Below are 25,620 nucleotides of genomic sequence, written 5' to 3'. Positions count from 1 at the left end.
AATGTCCATCTCTCTGGGCAGAATGAGACTCACCCCCAGACTAATGTCTATCGCTCTGGGCAGAATGAGACATACCCCCAGTCTAATGTCTCTGGGCAGAATGAGACTCACCCCCTGTCTAATGTCTCTATGTCTCTGGGCAGAATGAGACTCACCCCCTGTCTAATGTCGCTATGTCTCTGGGCAGAATGAGAATCACTCCCAGTCTAATGTCTATCGCTCTGGCAGAATGAGACCTACCCCCAGTCTAATGTCTCTGGGCAGAATGAGACTCACCCCCAGTCTATGGGCAGAATGAGACTCACCCCCAGTCAATGTCTCTATGTCTCTGGGCAGAATGAGACTCACTCTGTCTAATGTCTCCCGAGTGGCACAGTGGTCTAAGGCACTGCATCGCAGTGCTAGCTGTGCCACTAGAGTTCCTGGTTCGAATCCAGGCTCTGCTGTAGCCGGCCGCAACCGGGAGACCAATGGGGCGGCGCACAATTGGCCCAGCGTCGTCCAGGGTAGGGGAGGGAATGGCCGGCAGGGAGGTAGCTCAGTTGGTAGAGCATGGCGTTTGCAACGCCAGGGTTGTGGGTTTGTTTCCCATGGGGTATGAAAATTAAAAATAATAATGTATGTACTAACTGTAAGTCGCTCTGGATAAGAGCGTCTGCTAAATGACGTAAATGTAAATGTAAATGTCTCTGGGCAGAATGAGACTCACCCCCAGTCAATGTCTCTATGTCTCTGGGCAGAATGAGACTACCCCCAGTATAATGTCTCTATGTCTCTGAGCAGAATGAATATCATCCCCAGTCTAATGTCTCTATGTCTCTGGGCAGAATGAGACTCACCCCCAGTCTAATGTCTCTATGTCTCTGGGCAGAATGAGACTCACCCCCAGTCTAATGTCTATCGCTCTGGGCAGAATGAGACCTACCCCCAGTCTAATGTCTCTGGGCAGAATGAGACTCACCCAGTCTAATGTCTATTTCTCTGGGCAGAATGAGCCCTCCAGTCTAATGTATCTATGTCTCTTGGTAGAATGAGAATCACCCCCAATCTAATGTCTCTATGTCTCTGGGCAGAATTGGAATCACCCCCAGTCTAATGTCTCTATGTCTCTGGGCAGAATGAGACTCACCCCCAGTCTAATGTCTCTATGTCTCTGGGCAGAATGAGACTCACCCCCAGTCTAATGTCTCTGGGCAGAATGAGACTCACCCCCAGTCTAATGTCTCTATGTCTCTGGGCAGAATGAGACTCACCCCCAGTCGAATGTCTCTATGTCTCTGGGCAGAAGGAGACTCACCCCCAGTCTAATGTCTCTATGTCTCTGGGCAGAATGAGACTCACCCCCAGTCTAATGTCTATCGCTCTGGGCAGAATGAGACCTACCCCCAGTCTAATGTCTCTGGGCAGAATGAGACTCACCCAGTCTAATGTCTATGTCTCTGGGCAGAATGAGACTCACCCCCAGTCCAATGTCTCTGGTCAGAATGAGACTCACCCCCAGTCAATGTCTCTATGTATCTGGGCAGAATGAGACTACCCCCAGTCTAATGTCTCTATGTCTCTGGGCAGAAGGAGAAGAACGAGGAGATGACAACCAACGTGTTCATGAATATGGTGAGCGTCAAACATTTATCTTCATCACCTCTCATCTAAGCCTCCCTCTCTTCTCATCTCTACGTTCCCCCTATCTCTTTTCAAAATATTTATTTCTGTATCTCTCTCGCATGCAGCCTGTCTCTTTCTTTCTTCTCACTTTTCGCCCGGCCTTTCTTCCCTCGCTCCCTTGGTCTGCGTTGTTAATTGGTATTGGAGAAGGCCTGAGTGTGTGTGGCAGTGTGTTTGTAAATGAGACCGCCACAGCAACGTTAGAAATTACAGCAGCACCAGAGAACTGTAGTAATGATTTCATCTGTCTGTTCCCATTCCATCATTTCTCTTTATCTCCTCCTCGTATCGTGACTTCATCTCTCTCTCTCTCTCTCTCTCTCTCTCTCTCTCTCTCTCGCTCTGTCTGTCTGCCTGTCTGCGTGGACAGACTACAGTTATCATGGAAACCAGAAGATTAGGATAATATAGAAGTCCTCAGGATTCCTCCCAACAAGGTGTGGCAGACTCCTGTCCTGCTCCGAAATAGAATAGCATAGAACGCCATCCATGTTCCATGACCAATAGTTTAGAATAGCATAGAACACCATCCATGTTCCATGACCAATAGTTTAGAATAGCATAGAACGCCATCCATGTTCCATGACCAAGTGTTTAGAATAGCATAGAACGCCATCCATGTTCCATGACCAAGAGTTTAGAATAGCATAGAACACCATCCATGTTCCATGACCAACAGTTTTTCATGACTATGTGACACTGAACAGGAAAAACTCTGCACTCCTTAGATGTCCCTAAAACTGGGGCCTTGCGGAACCGGAGGTAACCGCCCCGTCCCGTTCCTCTGTATCCCTTTTCCCCAGAGCTGAAGATTCAAATCACGTTCTGTGCATGTTTCTTTACATCTACTTCACCCTCCCTTCACATTTCTCACTGTCAATCGTGAATGATCATTCTGCAGGTTAGCGTTTTTGGAGGCAACTCTGCAGAGTGGTCACTAGCTGGCACAGCCACAAAGTCATAAAATCTGATTTTAAACCTAACCCCAATCACACTGCTAACCCTAATGCCTAACACTAACCTTAAATTAAGACCAAAAAGCTTCTTTTTTTTAATGCATTTTTACAATATAGCCAATTCTAACTTTGCAGCTGGCCCATCTAGTGGAAATTGCTCAGTTCTGCCTCAAGGACAAGACTCATTCCAAAAAAAAAAAAAAAAAAAAAATGCGACCATTCGCTCAATAATCCTAAAATCTCATGAAATTAGATAGTTTTTTTGTCTTACAGTAACATTATACTATGCTATTATATTCGGTTCTGTTAGCTCCAACGAGCACCATTCGCCAGAGTAGCCTGTTCTCTGAGCAGCTGAACAAGTAGAAGAGCTTTTTGAATAAACAGTTGAAAAACAACAGGCAAAACGTTTTGCAACGGAATCCAACTAATGAATACAGCCCTGGTTTTCTGTTATACCTGATAATTACACCCACCTGGTGTCCCAGGTCTAACTCAGTCCTTGTTTAAAGGGGGAAGAATTAAAATCAGCAGTGGAACTGGGCTGGCTTCGAGGTCCAGATGTTAATTTATATTAAATATTAGCATATACATGACATCAGTCAAAACACCTCAAAACAAGACATGGTATCAAGAACAAGAAAAACTTTCTGAAACGAGCCACTTATGATTCCGACATGGCAGTTTCTTGTCATTGTTGCTAGCTATCTGAACATCCAGAATCACAACAACACACAAACTTCTGCCCCATCGTTTTTGTGACATTCTCAGCTAACCCGTCTATGACTCATTAGGATATTGCCTGTTTGACATTACTAGCAGGTGGAGTCTGTAACCTTTAATTGTGAATTTGGTTTGGGCATTGTGACATTTGTCACTATATGAAACACACACAGCATACTTGGCAGTGAAAGGGCTGGACTCTGTCATCACATTTTGATGACATAAAGTCGATTTTATAATTGTGTGTAGGGCAATGTATGCCTACACTAGGGGCTCAATTCACTCATTGTCATACAGTAGCTGTCTTTTCTCATGGTCAGTTATAATCACAGAATGATTTTACAAGCCAGAATAATGTACCAGTGTAGTCTCCCCTCATCGGTTGATTTAGAATGTAGCCTACACCAACAGGATTTGCCAGTTCAGGTGACGGGTAGACACTTGGCAACAGGCACAGTCTAGATGACAAGGTCATAAAAATATATTCCACATACATTATGATTCAATAAAACAGATGAAGCTGTATTTGTGAACAAAGTCAGCTTGAGTAATTTGACATACAAAATAAAAACAATTCCACCAAATTAGTGCACTAGGCCTTTATTACTCCTGTATGAGCTGAGAAAAATACTCCCGTCGACAGCACACCTCCACAAATCATCTTCCCGCGGCCATGATTGTGGCTATAGGATATTCCATCTTATTCCCACACAATAGGCTTAATCTCTACTGAAAGATTCAAGTTGATGTAGCCTAGCCTTAGCGGTCATGTACCATTGAATTTGCATAACATTTTGGGTGTAGTCAGTATGAGTCAGTTAGTGTACATCGCAAAAAGGTAAAAGAAGAAAAAACAGACCTAAAATAAAGTCTATACCATTGTTCTAAAAAGAAAGGCATCAATACTCTAGTTTTTCTAAAGCATATTAAAAAACCATGTGTTGTGTGTACCTACCTACTGTTACAGAGAAACCTAACCCTGTACCAACCTACTGTTACAGAGAAACCTAACCCTGTACCTACCTACTGTTACAGAGAAACCTAACCCTGTACCAACCTACTGTTACAGAGAAACCTAACCCTGTACCTACCTACTGTTACAGAGAAACCTAACCCTGTACCAACCTACTGTTACAGAGAAACCTAACCCTGTACCTACCTACTGTTACAGAGAAACCTAACCCTGTACCTACCTACTGTTACAGAGAAACCTAACCCTGTACCAACCTACTGTTACAGAGAAACCTAACCCTGTACCAACCTACTGTTACAGAGAAACCTAACCCTGTACCAACCTACTGTTACAGAGAAACCTAACCCTGTACCTACCTACTGTTACAGAGAAACCTAACCCTGTACCTACCTACTGTTACAGAGAAACCTAACCCTGTACCAACCTACTGTTACAGAGAAACCTAACCCTGTACCAACCTACTGTTACAGAGAAACCTAACCCTGTACCAACCTACTGTTACAGAGAAACCTAACCCTGTACCTACCTACTGTTACAGAGAAACATGAAACTCGGCGAGTTTATTGATCAAACATGGAAGAAGCGTGAAAAGTAGATTACATAAACTGTTGCATGTCCTTTTTATGCCCATGTCCTTGCATGTGTGGTAATAATGAAGTAGTCTAAACTAAGGGCTATGTCAAAGGCAATAACTATTGGCAATCACATAGGCTAGGCCTACTAACTCGGTTATCTGTAGAAGTCTAACAGAATAATTGCTTTCTTATCTCCCAGGAATCGTGTCCGCTTTTCATTTGGCCTGATTGGCTTGATTCAGACATGCAGGAGTTGGTTTCTGTCCCTGCCTGACAGGCTGAACACCGCCTTGGGATGTTTCTCAGAGTCTGTAACGTCTCCTCTACTTAAGTGTCAGTAAACCTGCCACTGGCAGATGTCGTCAGGGAGATCGCTGTACAGGCACAGCCAGTCGCTCTTGAGCCAGAACACCAGCCCCACCAATAAGCTGTTTGCGCACTCAAACCACAGGAGGTTGATGCCGACGTATGAGAGGATCCCAGGGTTCAAGAGCTCACATGCGATACACATGGCCAGGTATGACACCGACGTATCGCTGAAGCCCAAAGTCAGGCTGAGGTAAAGGGGGGGCCTCTGCCAGTCCGCCTTCACTGCCAGTGCTTTCTCCTCGTCCTCGTCAGCCCCTGGCTGCCCCAACTTGGCATACCTGAAGCTCAAGTCGCTCTGCGCTGTTGGGTTGCCGTCGTCCCTCTGATCTGACAGCCGGTTGGCCTCCTTCAACCACGCGTACAACTGTTTGTAGTGGGGCAGCAGCACACAGGAGATGGCTACGCAGATCCCCACTGAGAAATGTACCACAAACACAGACTCCTGCACCGCGCACCCTAAAGCGTTCCTCCCTCGCTCGTATTCAACCTCTATGAGATTGGTGACAGCTGAGTAGCAGGAGCGCACGCCGGCCAGCACCCACACCAGCAGCGTCAGGGTGCAGTTCCACAGGGCCCTGCAGGCGACGGTGTGGCACGCGGCGTAGCGTGGCTTGGAGGCGTAGTCCAGCAGCCCCAGGCCTAGCACGGGCAGAGGCAATGTGTTGAACACGGCCACACATGGACACTGGGGAGCGGGCGGGTCCGTGGAACCACACAGTCGACACGGTGCCCGCCAATGCCACGTCGACCAGGAAGACAGAGGCCACAGACACCGATGATGGTGTGCAGCCGCATGGTCCTGTACATCCGCAGGCACATGGACAGGACCAGGCAGTCCAGTACCACATTTAACAGAAAGATTAACAGAAACTGGCTGGTGTTGTCCTCGAGGCAGCTCCCGTCCTCTTCCCAGGACTCAATGATGGCCAGCATGCTGAAGCTTTTGCCGTTGAGACTGAGCCCAGCCCCAGAGGTCATATAATGGGTCTGTACGTTCAGATCGATGTCACCAGAAAAATCTGTTGAAGAGAGAGTGGACCAGTTAGCAGTAATCTACAAAGAGCTTCTAACAAGCAATTGCCTGGCCTCTTGTGACACGTATACAGAAACAAGACCTTAGGGAAGTCGCAAATCAGAAACTTCAACTCTCCCTTTCATTGGATGTAGCATCCCTTATTGTTTGGATTCCACCAACCACAAGTGTTTAAAAAATACAGTAGCCTCATACAGTTAACTAGTGACAGGCTGGAGCTAGTCAAAGGCTAACATTACCAGGTATGGCAATCCATTTACTATATTTTCAGCTATAGAAAACAAGTTTGCCCCAGTGTAGGAGGAAATGCATGCCTTCTTCTGAGACAATGCAATTGCCTAACCCAGATATTTTCCACATACAGTAACAGGAATCTTCAAAGATGAAAAGCTTCAAAACTATCATGCTGATCTCATGGACTGCTAGTCCTTGCATCCAGAGCTCCATCTATGAATATGAGCTTGATTGGATCTTTCAGCCCCATCCCTCAGCTTAATTGCAAACCAAGTGACAGGGCTGCCTTTGACTTAATTAGAAATTAAGAATTGTTTTACAACAACATGAAAAAGCTATTGATCCCTGTAATACTGTGATCATTTGAACACTTCACATTTAGGATCTACCTCTCAATTGTTGTGGGTAAATCTGGTGTAAACTGAATTTTCAGGTGAACCAAAAGAAGAGCAGTTACATTTACATTTACGTCATTTAGCAGACGCTCTTATCCAGAGCGACTTACAAATAGGTGCATTCACCTTACAGCCAGTAGTACAACCACTTTACAATGTTTTTTCTTTTTTTTTTTTTTTTTTTTTAGGGGTGGGGGGGTAAGGGGGGGGTAGAAGGATTACTTTATCCTATCCCAGGTATTCCTTAAAGAGGTGGGGTTTCAAATGTCTCCGGAAGGTGGTGAGTGGCATCTGTTGTTGATATCAATAAAAAATATATCCGGTCTATTACAAGAATTCAGGGAGAACACCTTCAGAGCAGAAGCAAAGAAAATGTCTAATGGGCCTCTTGGAGACAGGCCCTTTATATTCTAATCAGACAGTACCAAATGTTTTCTAAACATCAGCCCTAGAGGCTTGTATGAAGGCTACAGAATCACACAGTGTTCATAATGTCATCAATACAATGATAATTAATCAGTGTGTCCTTGTACCTTCAGTTACTCTGGCGTCAATCACTATCAAACGATATAGGAACAATCAAAGGCCACTGTGCCACCAGGATGGAGCTAGCATGCCATGATGTTTTTATACATACAAAGCTGTTCATTTTAGTCTATTCAAACAGACCCCATTTCAAAGGAAACAAGCACTCATTAAGATCATTAACGTTTTCTTGTGGTTTTTATGGAAAGTTTTCTTCCTTTACTGAGAGCGGAATTTAGAGTTTATCGGTGTTAATGTGTACAATGTATATTTTTTGGAACATTCCCAGAATATTACCAAGAACTGACATAAAAGAGAAACATACGTTCTCTGAACATTCTGAGAACATCGCTTAAGTCATACCATTTTTTTTTTACGTTCCCTAAATGTAGTAAAAATATGACAATTAAATAGAATCACATGGGAACTTGTGTGGAAGGTTCTGTGGAAGTATTGAAATTCCAACAGAAGAACGTTGTTAACATTCTTGGAGCAATTTGAGAACATGACTTTAAATAGAACCACGAGTAAACCTGTAGGAAACGTTATGCTGAAGTACTGAAATTCCAACAGAAGAACGTTGTTTCTTAACATTCTTGGAGCAATTTGAGAACATGACTTTAAATAGAACCATGAGTAAACATGTAGGAGACTTTATGCTGTAGTACTGAAATTCTAACAGAAGAACGTTGTTTCATTATGTTCTCTGAACTATTTGAGAACATTCCCAATATCAAACCTGTTGGAGAACGTTCCTAGAACGTTCCTAGAACATTACCAACATTTGTATTAAATGTAACCATGTTTGAACTTTTAGGAAACATTCTGTTAAAGTAATGAAAAATATAGTTGTTTTCAAGTTCCTTGGAATGTTCAAAAGCCAAGCAACTATCCTGCACCATTCCCAGAAAGTTGTGGGAAGGTTTTATGCTAAATAGCCATAGGACAACCACGCTCTCACCAAGCTCTAAGAAACATCTGGTTCTCAGAATGTTATGTGCTAGCTGGGAGACAAATGTTCAGTTTTACCTGTCAGGAAACGTATGGCTTTGTTCCCAGAACCAATGGGAAACCAAAAACGTATGTTCCCACAACTTCCAAGGAACCAAATGTTTGCTGGTTAAATAGATTTTTGTCAAATGTAACATTTAAAGAAGCTCATTAACACTCCATTGTCTGATCATTCTATTTGCAATCTATTTTTATCTCCGATTGTTCCGCTATTCCAGAAATTATTGAATTCCTTCAGCCCCATCCCTCAGCTTAATTGCAAACCAAGTGACAGGGCTGCCTTTGATTCAATTCAAAATTAAGAATTGTTTTACAATAACACGAAAAATCTAGCAATCCACTTAATACTGTGATAATTTGAACACTTCGCATAGGCTCTACCTCTCAATTGTTGTGAGTAATCCTGGTATAAAGGAAATTTTCAGGTGAACCAAAAGGAGAGCAGTTGTTGATATCAATTAAAAATCTATCCAGTCTATTACAAGAATTCAGGGAGAACACCTCCTGAGCAGAAGCAAAACAAATGTCTAATGGGCCTCTTGGAGACAGGCCCTTTCTGCCAGCTGCTACAGAATTACAGTGTTCATAATGTCGTGGTCCTCTGTAGCTCAGCTGGTAGAGCACGGCGCTTGTAACGCCAAGGTAGTGGGTTCGATCCCCGGGACCACCCATACACAAAAATGTATGCACGCATGACTGTAAGTCGCTTTGGATAAAAGCGTCTGCTAAATGGCATATTATTATTATTATTATTATTATCAATACCATGCTAATCAGTGTGTCCTCAGTCCTTGTACCTTCAGTAGCTTATGGTGTCCATCACTATTGATATGAGAACAATCCATAACGTTCAGTAACAAGTATAGTAACCATCAACCCGTACACATGAGTCACACAAATAGAGCACAGGAAATCATGTGCATTATAGAAAGAGAAAACATATAAATATGCTAAGCATTGTGTTAATTACTCTTAACTGAATATTCATCGTCATCTTCCATTACAGTCCCCCGTTTTGGTCATTCGACATACACATCAAAAGTGGCATGCCAATGACCAATCATTATCTCAATACATTTTCAATTTTAAGATTACTAAAAGTTTCACAGTATTCCAATAAACAATTTTGGCCATCCCATATCAATTACAGGCAGGTCTTACTCCACCCTCCCTCTCTTAATTTCTTCAGTAGCCTGTTCTCTGAGCAGCCGAATGAGTAGAGCAGAGACCGTGAGTAAAGTAGAGAATCCTGCACATGGTCAGAAGCTTCGGACCTTTAGCTGTCGGGAGAGGGGTTCAGAGAAGTCGGATCCGCAGCCACTCCGTTTAAAGTCCAAATGGTCAGGAAAAAAACGTTTGGCCCTAACATAATCTCTAGGTATTGTTCAAAGACTGATAGAGGCTGATTTACTAGGGCGTTGTAGATTCAGTCATACTGGGTATGTAGTTCATGCAGGGCTCCCTTGAAGAGGAGACCTTGGTCTCAATGGGACTCCCCTGCCTAAATAAATGTAAAAAATTAAAAGTGCATCACATTATGTGTACCTCCTTATCCACACAATAATGATGGCCAGTTTGATGTGGCTCTGTATGTCAACGTGCTGGTCAACAGTGATGGGACAGTCAACTGGCTGCCTCCTGCTATCTACCGCAGCATCTGCCCTATAAACCAGGACAGCATAGCCAGACCTGGGTTCAAATAATATTTAAGATCTTTCAAATACTTTGAGCGTTTGCGTTAGCCTGCCTGGAGTGCCAGATGGGCGGGGGGGTGCTGTAATAACTGCTCCTTGCCTATAGGTGGCGTACTTCCCGTTTGACTGGCAGAGCTGCATCATAGTGTTTCGCTCCTACACCTATGACTCATCAGAGGTGGACCTCCAATATGCCCTGGATGAGAACGGAGAGGATATACATGAGATTATCATAGATGAGAACTCCTTCGCTGGTCAGTGTCTTCTCTCATCTCGCCCGGCCTCTCTTTTGTCTCCTACTTTTGTCACCTTCTCTGCTCTGCTCTCCTAGCACCACAATGCACCTTTTTTTTTTTTTTACGCCCCTGTTCCCTGTTACCTCCTTCCTCTCTCCCTCCACACTCTCCCCTCATCTCCCTCTCCACAGAGAACGGGGAGTGGGCGATCTGCCATAAGCCCAGCAGGAAGAACGTGAACCCTGGGACCTGTATGAAGACATCACCTTCTATCTCATCATCCAGAGGAAGCCTCTCTTCTACGTCGTTAACATCTTCGTCTTCTGACTCATGTCAGTCGCATGCAGGCACAACATGCCACACATGCACATTGTCTCATTGGCATGTGTAACTTGCATTGAGATGGAAAGTGGGCACACTTGCCACCAAGCATGCTTTAGCATGGGCAGCACATCTCTATGATAACTTGAGATGGGTAACTTGCCATAGTTTATTACAAAGCAAGGAAGTATCATTAAGAATATATGTTGTGCTCTGGGGAAGATGTTTATGTAGTCTATTTATTTATTTTTTAGAGCAGGGGTCTCAAACTGGCGGTCTGCGAGCCAGATGCGGCCCGTGAACCGATTTAACGTGGCCCGCAGTTGTAAAATAAACAATATTTGTCTTTAGGTGGTTCATAATGTTTAAGCCCATTCTTTATTACTTCAATAGTCGCCATGTTTTAACCCTGTGTTTCCCTTTCTCTCCTAGGTGAGAAGAGGACCCTGTCCATCTCTGTCCTCATCGCTCTCACTGTGTTCATGCTGCTGCTGCCTGACAAGGTCCCTGAGACCTCCCTGGCTATCCCTCTTATAATTAACTATGTCATGTTCACCATGATCCTGGTAACCTTCTCAGTCATCCTCAGTGTGGTGGTCCTCAACCTGCACCACCGGTCCCCCTCCACACACATTATGCCCCCCAGGGTGCGCAAGGTGAGCTGTAGCCTACATGACGTCGCTATGGAGTCTGTATGAGATATAGACTCTAGGATTCTGCTTCTGCTTTTTCTGCTTCTTCTTCTGCTTCTTCTTCAGCTACTTCTGCTTCTTTTTCTGCTTCTGCTACTTCTGCTTCTGCCTGTTATGCTTCTGCTTCTTCTTCTGCTTCTTCTTCTGCTTCTTCTTCAGCTACTTCTGCTTCTTTTTCTGCTACTTCTGCTTCTTCTTCTGCTTCTTCTATGCCAAGGGGCCATATGTTTGCTACTTTCTGCTAAAACCTTGACCTTTGACCCCTCATCCAGGTGTTCATCCACCTCCTGCCAAAGTGCCTGGGCATGCAGAAGCCACACGCAGAGGAGCCCCTGGAGGAGGAGCCTAGTGATGACACGCCCCTCCAGAGCGTCGATGGAAGAAGGTCGGGGGGAGAGTACTTCTTCAGGAAGATTAACCCTGAACTGGTCCTACCCTGGAGAGGCAGGTAAGTTATCAACTACCAAGACATGCATGCATACACAAACACACACACACACACACACACAGCTACTTTATTTTGGGTCGTGGTTTGAGACTACAGTCTGTCTTGGCTCGTACTATATGGCTAGAAAGATTTTATGGTGAAGAGATTGTTATTCGAGTGAATACAAGCAAGCCAAAGCAGGAATCTTCTCTACAGCACTATCCAAAGTATAAATGCATTTTTCTCCAGTGCCAGCCTTGCTATTACAATTAGGTCCACTGTGTGCCCAGTCTTGGCAGTAGTATAATCTTCACTAGACCAATAGATGTCTCATCTCAGGGATATACAGCCCCAATAAAGTATAAGTCTGGCATTGTAGTTCTATTCCTCCTATCCCTATGGCATTTATCCGGGGGTATTCAACTCTTACCATATGAGGTCCGGAGCCTGCTGGTTTTCTGTTCTGCCTGATAATTAATTGCACCAACCTGGTATCCCAGGTCTAAATCAGTCCCTGATTAGAGGAGAACAATGAAAATACGCAGTGGAACTGGCTTCGAGGTCCAGAGTTGAGTTGAGGGCTCTATACTAAACGATCAATAGATGACCTCTCCATATTCGCTCCACTATCCCAATAGTCTAGCACTGTAGCCCCTATTCTTCCTGTCTCCATCTCTTCCAACCCTCAATAGATGCCTCCTCTCCATAGCCTCTTCAATATACTCACCATAGCATCTATAATACTCTACTATACTATACTCTCCACAGTCCACTCAGTGATGATATTTAGTTGGCCCCCCAGTAATCTGTGAGTGTCATCCCAGTCTCACCATCCAGAGTGGGACGATGGCGCCAGTGTCAACTCAACTGTTCCTTGAGCGAGAGAGTAGTGATTCAACTCTCTCTTTCTGTGGTCACAGAGCTAATTAGAGACCAGGGCCCAGATTCACAAAACCTTCTTAAGAAGAAAATTGTTCATAACTGCCATTTTTTCCTTAACTATAGACTTAAGAAGAAAGTTAATGCAAAGTTGCTATTCCTCAAAAAGGTTATTGACAATGTTCTTGCGTTCTTTTTTATGTTTCTCCTTAAGCAATGTTCTTAATTCCCAGGTACCTAAACCCTTGTCTTAAACTCAGGGCAGTGAGAGAATAAGCTCATGAAAGCAATAGAACATGTTTAATTCACTCATACACTTCATCTGAAAGTTTCAATATTGATTATTTTAAACCCAAGAACATGTTTTAGAACAGTAATCTCAGTATGAAATATGCTAACATGATTGCCATTGCTAGCTAGATAGCTAGCTAAATCGGTTGACTCACTCATTTGACGGCTACATGGAGCAGGCCTTTGCCGAGAAGCTGCTTAAATACCAGCCCCTCGTGGCATGCTTGGACAGCCTCGGGTGTAGGTGCAAGATGGTGGCGCTGATATTTGGCAGTCTCGGCCACGTACACAGGCTTGCAGTGCGTGGCCTCCAGATTGCGGGTCTGACAAAAACTTGGGCAAAGCAATTGGCTAGGTACTGCTCCATTGTAGCTGTCGTGGTCAGCTTAGCTGTTTGGAGAAGGATGTGCTTTCTGTACCCTTGAGTGCCATGCATACAGGGACCTTTGAAATGTTTGAATCCTTTTTTTGTCAATTTGATTGGTGGATTCAAATAAAGTATTTAAAATGTGTGTGTCAAAATCAAATACAATTTTATTGGTTGCGTACACATATAGTATTTTGCAGATGTTATCGCGGGTGTAGCGAAATGCTTATGTTCCTAGCTCCAACAATGCAGTAATACCTATAACAATACAAAACAATACACGCAAATCCTAACAATACAAATAAAAGAGTTGGCACAGATGATGGTCACACACTACAAGATTCTTCACTTGGTCGTGAGGATTCCCGATACCACGCTGTCTCGCAAAAACACTGATGTGATTAGAATGTTAACGTAGCTAGAATGAGCTGTGCCTCAAAGCAGGCTCATAAACGTTTTCAGTCAGAAATTCACACTTGCCATACAGAGTTGAAATGTCTAGCCATCATTTTGAATTGAGTAACATTGCTGGTGAACTTCTCACATTAAACGAGCGCCTGTGTGTGTGTGTGTGTGTGTGTGTGTGTGTGTGTGTGAGTGAGATCTTTCCACCTCAGGGCCCAGCTATGCTCCGTCCTGCCTACTGCCTACTGCGTGTGTGTGTGTGTGTGTGTGTGTGTGTGTGTGTGTGTGTGTGTGTGAGTGAGATCTTTCCCCCTCAGGGCCCAGCTATGCTCCGTCCTGCCTACTGCCTACTGCGTGTGTGTGTGTGTGTGTGTGTGTGTGTGTGTGTGTGTGTGTGTGTGTGAGTGAGATCTTTCCCCCTCAGGGCCCAGCTATGCTCCGTCCTGCCTACTGCGTGTGTGTGTGTGTGTGTGTGTGTGTGTGTGTGTGTGTGTGTGTGTGTGTGTGTGTGAGTGAGATCTTTCCCCCTCAGGGCCCAGCTATGCTCCGTCCTGCCTACTGCCTACTGCGTGTGTGTGTGTGTGTGTGTGTGTGTGTGTGTGTGTGTGTGTGTGTGTGTGTGTGAGTGAGATCTTTCCCCCTCAGGGCCCAGCTATGCTCCGTCCTGCCTACTGCCTACTGCGTGTGTGTGTGTGTGTGTGTGTGTGTGTGTGTGTGTGTGTGTGTGTGTGTGTGAGTGAGATCTTTCCCCCTCAGGGCCCAGCTATGCTCCGTCCTGCCTACTGCCTACTGCGTGTGTGTGTGTGTGTGTGTGTGTGTGTGTGTGTGTGTGTGAGTGAGATCTTTCCCCCTCAGGGCCCAGCTATGCTCCGTCCTGCCTACTGCCTACTGCGTGTGTGTGTGTGTGTGTGTGTGTGTGTGTGTGTGTGTGTGTGTGTGTGTGTGTGTGTGTGTGTGTGTGTGTGAGTGAGATCTTTCCCCCTCAGGGCCCAGCTATGCTCCGTCCTGCCTACTGCCTACTGCGTGTGTGTGTGTGTGTGTGTGTGTGTGTGTGTGTGTGTGTGTGTGTGTGTGAGTGAGATCTTTCCCCCTCAGGGCCCAGCTATGCTCCGTCCTGCCTACTGCCTACTGCGTGTGTGTGTGTGTGTGTGTGTGTGTGTGTGTGTGTGTGTGTGTGTGTGTGAGTGAGATCTTTCCCCCTCAGGGCCCAGCTATGCTCCGTCCTGTCTACTGCATGACAGCAGCATTCCAGGGCTTCCATTCATGACCACAGACAGATGGAGCCTGCCTCGCTCTGTCTCTCTCTCATTCTCTATCTCACACACAGTCACATAAACAGACAGATATAGTTTACAAACACACACAGACACCCACACTTAGAGAGTAAACAAATAGAGGCACACATACTCATGAACACATACATAGCGCACCTACTCACATCCTCTTACACACACACACACACACACACACACACACACACACGAACAGACAGAACAGAGACCCACCAGTATATAACTACTTTATTTTGGGTTGTGGTTTGAGACTACAGTCTGTCTTGGCTAAAAATATTTTATGGTGAAGAGATTGTTATTCGAGTGAATACAAGCAAGCCAAAGCAGGAATCTTCTCTACAGCACTATCCAAAGTATAAATGCCTTTTTCTCCAGTGCCAGCCTTGCTATTACAATTAGGTCCACTGTGTGCCCAGTCTTGGCAGTAGTATAATCTTCACTAGACCAATAGATGTCTCATCTCAGGGATATACAGCCCCAGTAAAGTATAAGTCTGGCATTGTAGTTCTATTCCTCCTATCCCTATAGCCTTTATACCACACACAGACACACACACACACAGATACACACACACACTTAATCCCCCTTTCTTTACCGGAACTGGTCTGGTTTCCTACTTCCCCAGTGTGAGGGGAGATATCCGGTGTCGCCCTGTGTCCCTGGTGACATATCATGCTCCCCTCAGTGACACCCTAGCACACACACACACACACACACACTCACTCCCTTGGCCTTTGTGTTGCCAGGAGGTTATGATGCCCACATGGTGGTGGAGGTGGTGGTTCCAGCCTAACAGGTGGGCTCTGGTGCCAGTCTGGCCTCCCTAAAGAGCTGATAACTGATAGATACTGAATAGCCCTGGTGCCAGTCTGGCCTCCCTATAGAGGTGATAACTGATATATACTGAATAGCCCTGGTACCTGTCTGGCCTCCCTATAGAGGTGATAACTGATATATACTGAATAGCCCTGGTACCTGTCTGGCCTCCCTATAGAGGTGATAACTGATAGATACTGAATAGCCCTGGTACCTGTCTGGCCTCCCTAAAGAGGTGATAACTGATAGATACTGAATAGCCCTGGTGCCAGTCTGGCCTCCCTATAGAGGTGATAACTGATAGATACTGAATAGCCCTGGTACCTGTCTGGCCTCCCTATAGAGGTGATAACTGATAGATACTGAATAGCCCTGGTGCCAGTCTGGCCTCCCTATAGAGGTGATAACTGATAGATACTGAATAGCCCTGGTACCTGTCTGGCCTCCCTATTGAGGTGATAACTGATAGATACTGAATAGCCCTGGTACCTGTCTGGCCTCCCTATAGAGGTGATAACTGATAGATACTGAATAGCCCTGGTGCCAGTCTGGCCTCCCTATAGAGGTGATAACTGATAGATACTGAATAGCCCTGGTACCTGTCTGGCCTCCCTATAGAGGTGATAACTGATAGATACTGAATAGCCCTGGTACCTGTCTGGCCTCCCTATAGAGAGGTTGTGTTTTTCTCTAGCAGGAGGTAAGCTTGGCTTCTCATATGGTGTTGAGTAAAGCTTAAACCATGTATTTAGATCGTAGGTAGGTAGTTTATTTAGGTAGTTATTGTAGGTTTCCGTAGGCAATTATTGTAGGTAGTATTGTTTACGTATTGTTTAAGTATTGTTACGGCGGAGCCCGGCGAAGCACGAGGCTAGCTAGCTAGCGGGTAGCTACTGGTAACGTTTATTGGTTATTATCTGTTTAGTGCAATGGTGGAGAGTGGTTTCCAATGTTAATGTGCTGGCTAATGTGCTAGCTAGCTAGCCAACGTTTATTTATTTTTTTGCTGCGTTATGAAAGGAACTTGACACGGACATGAATGATCTGTTTTGTGTGTTAACACACTCTTGGTATGCTAGCTAGCTAGCGGGTAGCTACTGGTAACGTTTATTGGTAATTATCTGTTTAGTGCAACGGTGGAGAGTTGTTTCCAATGTTAATGTGCTAGCTAACCAACGCTTAATTTTTTGCTGCGTTACGAAAGAAACTAGACACGGACATGAATTATCTGTTTAGTGTGTTAACACACTCTTGGTGGTTTGTTGTAACCAAGTATTGGTGCTAAACTGTGTGTTATTGGATGCTAGCATGCTAGTTAGCTATGGCGTCATAGCTAGGCATCGTGGGCTGTTGTGGTTAGTTACTGTGGGTTGGCATTGTTGTTCGGCGGTGCCGGGGGTAGCACGAAGCTAGCTAGCTAGCTAGCCGTTCTTCAAACAAGGTCAACACAGTGGCCATTGCTAGCTAGCCAACAGACACGGACACGAATTATCTGCTTAGTGTGTTAACACACTATTGGTGGTTTGTTGTGACCAAGTGTTGGCGCTAAACTGTGTGTTTTTGGATGCAAGTGTTGGTGCTAAACTGTGTGTTTTTGGATGCTAGCATGCTAGTTAGCTATGGTGTCATAGTTAGCTAGCTGAATAAAGTGGGTTGAGTCTATTCCTTTAAACATTGAACCGCTGTGGTTCACAACAATTCTGATTTCTAAAGGTGGAAGTTGGTAGAGTTTTTGTTCGGGTGGTTCAGTGAAACAATTATAGTTGTTAGAAGTAGAAGTTTTTGGTGAGGGAGGCCCTGCTCTCTACTGTCCCAGATGTTTAGTTCATTTCATTCCGATCTCCTCTGCATTATTGTAGCCATTTGCTACAGCCTGTCAACTATGCCTCTGCCTATCCCTGTTCTCTCCTCTCTGCACAGGCTACACAAACGCCCCACACCGCGTGGCTGCTGCCTCTCTAACCTGGTGGTCCCTGCACGCACCCCACACCTGGAGTTCCAGGTCTCAGGCAGCCTCTGGAACTGCCGTTCTGCTGCCAACAAAGCTGACTTCATCCCAGCCTATGCTAATCTCCAGTCCCTCGACTTCCTGGCGCTGACGGAAACATGGATTACCACTGAAAACACTGCTACTCCTACTGCTCTCTCCTCGTCTGACCATGTGTTCTCGCATACCCCGAGAGCATCTGGTCAGAGGGGTGGTGGCACAGGAATCCTCATCTCTCCCAAGTGGACATTCTCAATTTTTCCCCTAACCCATCTGTCTATCTCCTCATTTGAATTCCATGCTGTCACAGTCACTAGCCCATTTAAGCTTAATATCCTTGTCATCTATCGCCCTCCAGGTTCCCTTGGAGAGTTCATCAATGAGCTTGACGCCTTGATAAGTTCCTTTCCTGAGGATGGCTCACCCCTCACAGTTTTGGGGGATTTCAACCTCCCTATGTCCACATTTGACTCATTTCTCTCTGCCTCCTTCTTTCCACTTCTCTCCTCTTTTGACCTCACCCTCTCACCGTCCCCCCCTACTCACAAGACAGGCAATACGCTTGACCTCATCTTTACTAGATGCTGCTCCTCTACTAATCTCACTGCAACTCCCCTCCATGTCTCCGACCACTACTTTGTTTCCTTTTCTCTCTCGCTCTCCTCCCACACTACTCACTCTGCCCCTACACAGATGGTAATGCGCCGCCGCAACCTTCGCTCTCTCTCTCCCACTACTCTCTCCTCTTCCATCCTATCATCTCTTCCCTCTGCTCAATCCTTCTCCCTCCAATCTCCTGATTCTGCCTCCTCAACCCTCCTCTCCTCCCTTTCTGCATCCTTTGACTCTCTGTGTCCCCTATCCTCCCGGCCGGCTCGGTCCTCCCCTCCAGCTCCGTGGCTTGATGACTCATTGCGAGCTCACAGAACAGAGCTCCGGGCAGCGGAGCGGAAATGGAAGAAAACTAAACTCCCTGCCGACCTGGCATCTTTTCACTCCCTCCTCTCTACATTTTCTTCATCTGTTTCTGCTACTAAGGCCACTTTCTACCACTCTAAATTCCAAGCATCTGCCTCTAACCCTAGGAAGCTCTTTGCCACATTTTCCTCCCTCCTGAATCCTCCCCCCCCCCCGCCCCCCCCTCCTCTCTCTCTGTGGATGACTTCGTCAACCACTTTGAAAAGAAGGTTGACGACATTCGATCCTCGTTTGTTAAGTCTAATGACACTGCTGGTCCTACTCACACTGCCCTACCCTATGCTTTGACTTCTTTCTCCCCTCTCTCTCCAGATAAAATCCTGCGACTTGTGACTGCAGGCCGCCCAACAACCTGCCCGCTTGATCCCATCCCCTCCTCTCTTCTCCAGACCATCTCCGGTGACCTTCTCCCCTACCTCACCTCGCTGATCAACTCATCCTTGACCGCTGGCCATGTCCCTTCCGTCTTCAAGAGAGCGAGAGTTGCTCCCCTTCTCAAGAAACCAACACTCGATCCCACTGATGTCAACAACTACAGACCAGTATCCCTTCTTTCTTTTCTTTCCAAAACTATTGAGCGTGCCGTCTTTAGCCAACTCTCTTGCTATCTCTCTCAGAATGACCTTCTTGATCCAAACCAGTCAGGTTTCAGGACTGGTCATTCAACTGAGACTGCTCTTCTCTGTGTCACGGAGGCTCTCCGCACTGCTAAAGCTAACTCTCTCTCCTCTGCTCTTGTCCTTCTAGACCTGTCTGCTGCCTTTGATACAGTGAACCATCAGATCCTCCTCTCCACCCTCTCCGAGCTGGGCATCTCCGGCGCGGCTCACTCCTGGATTGCGTCCTACCTGACCGGTCGCTCCTACCAAGTGGCGTGGCGAGAAGCTGTCTCCGCACCACGTGCTCTCACCACTGGTGTCCCCCAGGGCTCAGTTCTAGGCCCTCTCCTTTTCTCCCTATACACCAAGTCACTTGGCTCTGTCATATCCTCACATGGCCTCTCCTATCATTGCTACGCTGACGATACACAACTAATCTTCTCCTTTCCCCCTTCTGATAACCAGGTGGCGAATCGCATCTCTGCATGTCTGGCAGACATATCAGTATGGATGACGGATCACCACCTCAAGCTGAACCCTGGCAAGACGGAGCTGCTCTTCCTCCCGGGGAAGGACTGCCCGTTCCATGATCTCGCCATCACGGTTGACAACTCCGCTGTGTCCTCCTCCCAGAGTGCGAAGAGCCTAGGCGTGACCCTGGACAACACCCTGTCGTTCTCCGCCAACATCAAGGCGGTGACCCGCTCCTGCAGGTTCATGCTCTACAACATTCGGAGAGTACGACCCTGCCTTACACAGGAAGCGGCACAGGTCCTAATCCAGGCACTTGTCATCTCCCGTCTGGACTACTGCAACTCGCTGTTGGCTGGCCTCCCTGCCTGTGCCATTAAACCCCTACAACTCATCCAGAATGCCGCAGCCCGTCTGGTGTTCAACCTTCCCAAGTTCTCTCACGTCACCCCCCTCCTCCGCACACTCCACTGGCTTCCAGTTGAAGCTCGCATCCGCTACAAGACCATGGTGCTTGCCTATGGAGCAGTGAGGGGAACGGCACCTCTGTACCTTCGGGCTCTGATCAGTCCCTACACCCAAACGAGGGCATTGCGTTCATCCACCTCTGGCCTGCTGGCTCCCCTTCCTCTGCAGAAGCATAGTTCCCGCTCAGCCCAGTCAAAACTGTTCGCTGCTCTGGCACCCCAATGGTGGAACAAGCTCCCTCACGACGCCAGGACAGCAGAGTCACTCACCACCTTCCGGAGACATTTGAAACCCCACCTCTTTAAGGAATACCTGGGATAGGATAAAGTAATCCTTCTACCCCCCCAAAAAATTGTAAAGTGGTTATCCCACTGGCTATAGGGTGAACGCACCAATTGGTGAGTCGCTCTGGATAAGAGCGTCTGCTAAATGACGTAAATGTGCCCTTGAGCAAGGCACTTAACCCTAATTGCTCCTGTAAGTCGCTCTGGATAAGAGCGTCTGCTAAATGACTAAAATGTAAATGTAAATGTGATAACTGATAGATACTGAATAGCCCTGGTGCCAGTCTGGCCTCCCTATAGAGGTGATAACTGATAGATACTGAATAGCCCTGGTACCTGTCTGGCCTCCCTATAGAGGTGATAACTGATAGATACTGAATAGCCCTGGGCCTGGCTAATGAACACACACATCTCTCATCGGCTGTGTGACTATAAAACAGTGCCAAAGAAAGAATGTCATATGAAATAGTAAAATAGACATGATGTCCCTCAATTTTTTATTGTATCTCCATAAGACCAATTGTACATGTATGGTGTAATAATTATTCAAAATATTCGGTGAGCATCACTGAAAATATGTATATATTGATACGATATATTGATATTGATACTGCTATAGGGATATATTGATATTGATATAGGGATATATTGATATTGATATAGTGATATATTGATATTGATATAGTGATAGATTGATATTGATATAGTGATAGATTGATATTGATATAGTGATAGATTGATATAGTGATAGATTGATATTGATATAGTGATAGATTGATATTGATATAGTGATAGATTGATATAGTGATAGATTGATATTGATATAGTGATAGATTGATATTGATATAGTGATAGATTGATATAGTGATAGATTGATATTGATATATTGATATTGATATATTGATAGACGACCCTGTTACTGTACATGGGTGTTACAGGCATATTGAGGGGACAGGGGTGCGTGGCAGGCACCCGTTAACACCATGTTTGTGGAGCAGGTTGACCCAACATTGTTGTGTTACTACGAGGGTGGCGGGTCTGTGGGGTGGTATGTATGGCTGTGCGTGAGGTAAGCTACAGTATATAAAGGACATTCAGTATATTGGGTATATATTATATTACTTCTGCTGTGTTGATGCCTCAGGTCACTGTGATGATCCTTATAGGAAACAAACGTCCTTGACAGAGAGTCTGTGTTTCCATTTCAATCAAACAATTGCTCACATCAAATCAAAATCAAATCAAAGTTTATTGGTTGCATACACAGGTTTGCAGATGTTATCACAGGTGCAGCAAAATGCTTGTATTTCTATCTCCAACGGTGCAGTATTAATACCTAGCAATACAAAACAATACGCACATAATCCAAAAAGTAAAAAGAAAGACATTTTGAAATATCAGAAGGATCAATGTCAAAGTCCGGAATATATATGATGGTGTGTATAGACATTATGGACAGTATATGACTAGAAAAGGTGTGTACAGCAGTAGTTATATAGGATGAGCCTTGACTAGAATACAGTATATACATATGAAGTGGGTAAAACAGCTTGTAAACATTAAAGTGACCAGGGTTCAAAGCAGTCTCTAAGGTTAAGGGCAGGGTACTGGGCGGAGGCCGGCTAGTGGTGACTGTTTAACAGTCCTTTGTTAACCAAGGGATATACAGTAGTTCAACCAGGAATCAGGGGTAGACATAACATAGTAAATGTAAATCCAGGACACTCCAATTAGTATGAAATGTTACGTTTCGTAAGGTATGTATTAATTTGTGGATGTCGATCATCCATTTCGTATGATATGTTACGATTTATAATTTGTACGATATCTTACGAATTGCAATTCATACAATATCTTACGAATTTGCTAAACGTTACGAATTTGTTACGGTAGCTAACGGTGGCTAACACTAACATTAGCATTAGCTAGGTGGCTAACGTTAGCTGGGTTAGAGGTTATGGTTAAATGCTAAGGTTAGGGTTAGGTTAAAGGGTTACGTTTTAGGGTTAGAGGAAGGTTTAGCTAACATGTTAAGTAGCTCAAAAGTAGCAAGTAGTTGCAAAGTTACTAATTAGCTAAAATGCTATAGTTGTCTGTGATGAGATTCGAACGCGCAACCTTTGGGTTGCTAGATGTTTGCATTATACGCCCACCCATCCACCCTGACCAACTACCCTACTTTCGTTTTTTACCTTAAGTAACCTTCTGTCTTATGTAACCATACCAAACATAACATATCGTACTAATATCAGTGTCCCGGATTTACATTTACTATGTTATGTCTAGTTTATGAGACCAGGCTGAATAGTTTCACATGTTCTATAAGAAAATTGTCACATGTTCATTGTCTGTTCTCTATGTGAATTGGTGGATGTTCTGGTGTGGAGTGAGAGTACAGTGCAGCTCCAGGGGTTCTTTGACAGTGACGACTACTGTCTGATCCTCCCCCCGGACCTCAAGTCAGCCATAACTGACGTCACATACATGGCTGAGCACCTGAAGAAGCAGGACAGTACCGACTCAGTGGGCACCGCACACACACACACACACCACACACACACACACACACACAACCTCCCCCTCGCTTCTCATTAAATTCATCTCCATTCTCTAGTCCCAGAGCAGTCAGTGTTCCCAGCATGCTCTAGTGATGTCCATGTGTTACTGCAGACATACTGTTCTTCAATACTTCCATACTTACGTATGTCTCTATGTCTCTTTGTGCGTGTGCCTGTGTGTGTTCGCCCTACAGGAGACAGGAGACTGGCAGTACGTAGCCATCGTGGTGGACAGGCTGTTCCTGTGGCTGTTTGTCATCGTCTCTACTCTGGGGACGATCCCTTCCTCCTGAGGCCGTAGTCCATTCACACACCCCAGTACAGCTACTCTGTTGCCCACAAGGGATTACAAGAACTACACTTCCCATAATTCCATAACTGAGTGCCAACTTGTTTTGTATGAATAGGGCCAGAGGTATTCCCTGGTAAAACTCAGGGCCCTATGTATAATTGTCACTGTTGCATTGTTTGGGATGACACAGTACCATGTACTTTTATATGAATAGTCCCCTTCTCCAATTCTAATCTAATATATACGGTTTATAGATTAGCATCTATTTATACAAATAGTACAAATATAATATTTATATAAGTTATGAATTTAATATATTTCATCTTCTAAGGTTTGACCTCTTGTGATATTAAAGGACTGAATCCATGTACCAACCATTGTCGTAGAATTATTCTCTGTAGAGAGGTTAGCCTGGGTGCCAGTCTGTTTCTGCTCTCTTGCTAACTCCTTATGGAATTGTCGTGCCATGTTTGGCTCGGCAATGACAGAAAAGGAGTTGGCAAGAGCACAAACAGATCTGGAACCAGGCTATAGTAAAAGGCTATTGTAGTTTCTCTAGTCTGAGTGTAAAGTCCCATGCTTGTATTGGCAGATTGACTCCATTGTTGGCCTCATTACTTTCCTTATTCTCCCATGATTAAACTCAGCATCCTCTTATACCAAGCTATACTAATGACCCATTCAAAGACAGTCTGCATCTGAAAAAGCACCTTATTCAGTATATAGTGATAGACTGTGGTCAAAAGTAGTGCACTATATAGGGAATATGGTTCTGTTTAGGCTGCAATCCTAGAGTGATTTATAGAGGTTGAAATTCAAAAGAAACTGATGTTTTGGGAGAGCGAAATAATGGTGATTAACCTCTCACCACCTGCAGTTAGTCATTTAGACAGAGGGGGGCAGCAGACTGCAATGTATATTCACCTTCTACTGTTATTAGCTCCACTCCACTGGGTTTGTGAGCATGTGACTGCATTACCATTGCTTTCACTTTGAGTTTGAGCTATTTCAAAAGTCTTGAGTAGATACACAACACCTCACAAAATGAGTTTTTGTAGAACACTTTTCTTTATTACTTACATCCTGTAGATAAACTGAATAAACAATTTGTATGTTTTCTTTTCACAATGATAATGGTGAAATATAAATTAATAGATGATTTATGAACTACTTCTATGTTTCACACTTCAACTATTTATGTAGGATTTCTTTGTTTTCATTTTTACATGTAATCTTCCACCTATTGTTAAGAATTCCAAAAAAGTAGTCCATGTTGAAGGTTAACTGTCCTCAACAACACTCTCAAACTGTTACATAACATTGTCTTTGCATTGAATGCTCCTCCTCCTTCTTTCCTCCCTCTCCTCATCTCTAACGTCACCCCTTGATTACTTTCAAGTGCACTGCTACCTAGTAACCCCAGGACTACACTATGTGCTTTGTAACCCTGGGAGCAGCAGCAGGTAAATGCTTAGAGTTGTAAACAGGCTATTCACATATCAATGCACCATTCCAAGACCCATTGTTTTGGTTCAGAGATGTTTCTATGAGAACTCACATACCGGTGGCCTATAATTGGCCTCAGACTCAGTTTACTCTCTCCCAAATACTCTTTAAATGAAATTGTATTGGTCCTGTACACATATTTTGCAGATGTTATCACAGGTGCAGCGAAATGCTTATGTTTCTAGCTCCAATAGTGCATTATACCTAACAATACAAAACAATACACACAAATCCCAAAAATAAAGAAATATCTTCATATAAATAAAGTGTAGTCCCGTGTAGCTCAGTTGGTAGAGCATGGCGTTTGCAACGCCAGGGTTGTGAGTTCGATTCCCACGGGGGGGCCAGTATGAAAAATGTATACACTCACTAAATGTAAGTCGCTCTGGATAAGAGCGTCTGCTAAATGACAAAAATTTAAAAAGTGTAGTGCCTTCGGAAAGTATTCAGACCCCTTGACTTTTTCCACATTTTGTTAGGTTACTGCCTTATTCTAAAATGTATTAAATGATGCTACAAGCTTGGCACACCTGTATCTGGGGAGTTTCTCCCATTCTTCTCTGCAGATCCTCTCAAGCTCTGTCAGGTTGGATGGGGA

General features: G+C 44.8%; 2 pseudogenes across 2 annotated transcripts; one reads left to right on the top strand and one right to left on the bottom strand.

The window, feature by feature from the left end:
* Positions 1 to 1,448: 1,448 nt before the first annotated feature.
* On the top strand, positions 1,449 to 23,517 carry LOC311116370 (acetylcholine receptor subunit beta-like; annotated as a pseudogene). Its single transcript has 10 exons — positions 1,449 to 1,478; positions 1,570 to 1,614; positions 2,043 to 2,117; positions 9,986 to 10,129; positions 10,260 to 10,407; positions 10,581 to 10,707; positions 11,104 to 11,366; positions 11,675 to 11,850; positions 23,054 to 23,189; positions 23,419 to 23,517. The product of its transcript is annotated as an acetylcholine receptor subunit beta-like (transcript).
* On the bottom strand, positions 5,131 to 6,194 carry LOC311116372 (annotated as a pseudogene). Its single transcript has one exon. The product of its transcript is annotated as an uncharacterized misc_RNA (transcript).
* Positions 23,518 to 25,620: the final 2,103 nt, after the last annotated feature.

This window comes from Coregonus lavaretus (genome assembly GCF_964263955.1).
Source record: "Coregonus lavaretus genome assembly, contig: HAP1_SCAFFOLD_1942, whole genome shotgun sequence".
NCBI classification, from domain to species: Eukaryota; Metazoa; Chordata; class Actinopteri; order Salmoniformes; family Salmonidae; genus Coregonus; species Coregonus lavaretus.
This window is presented reverse-complemented; position numbering and strand designations above follow the sequence as displayed.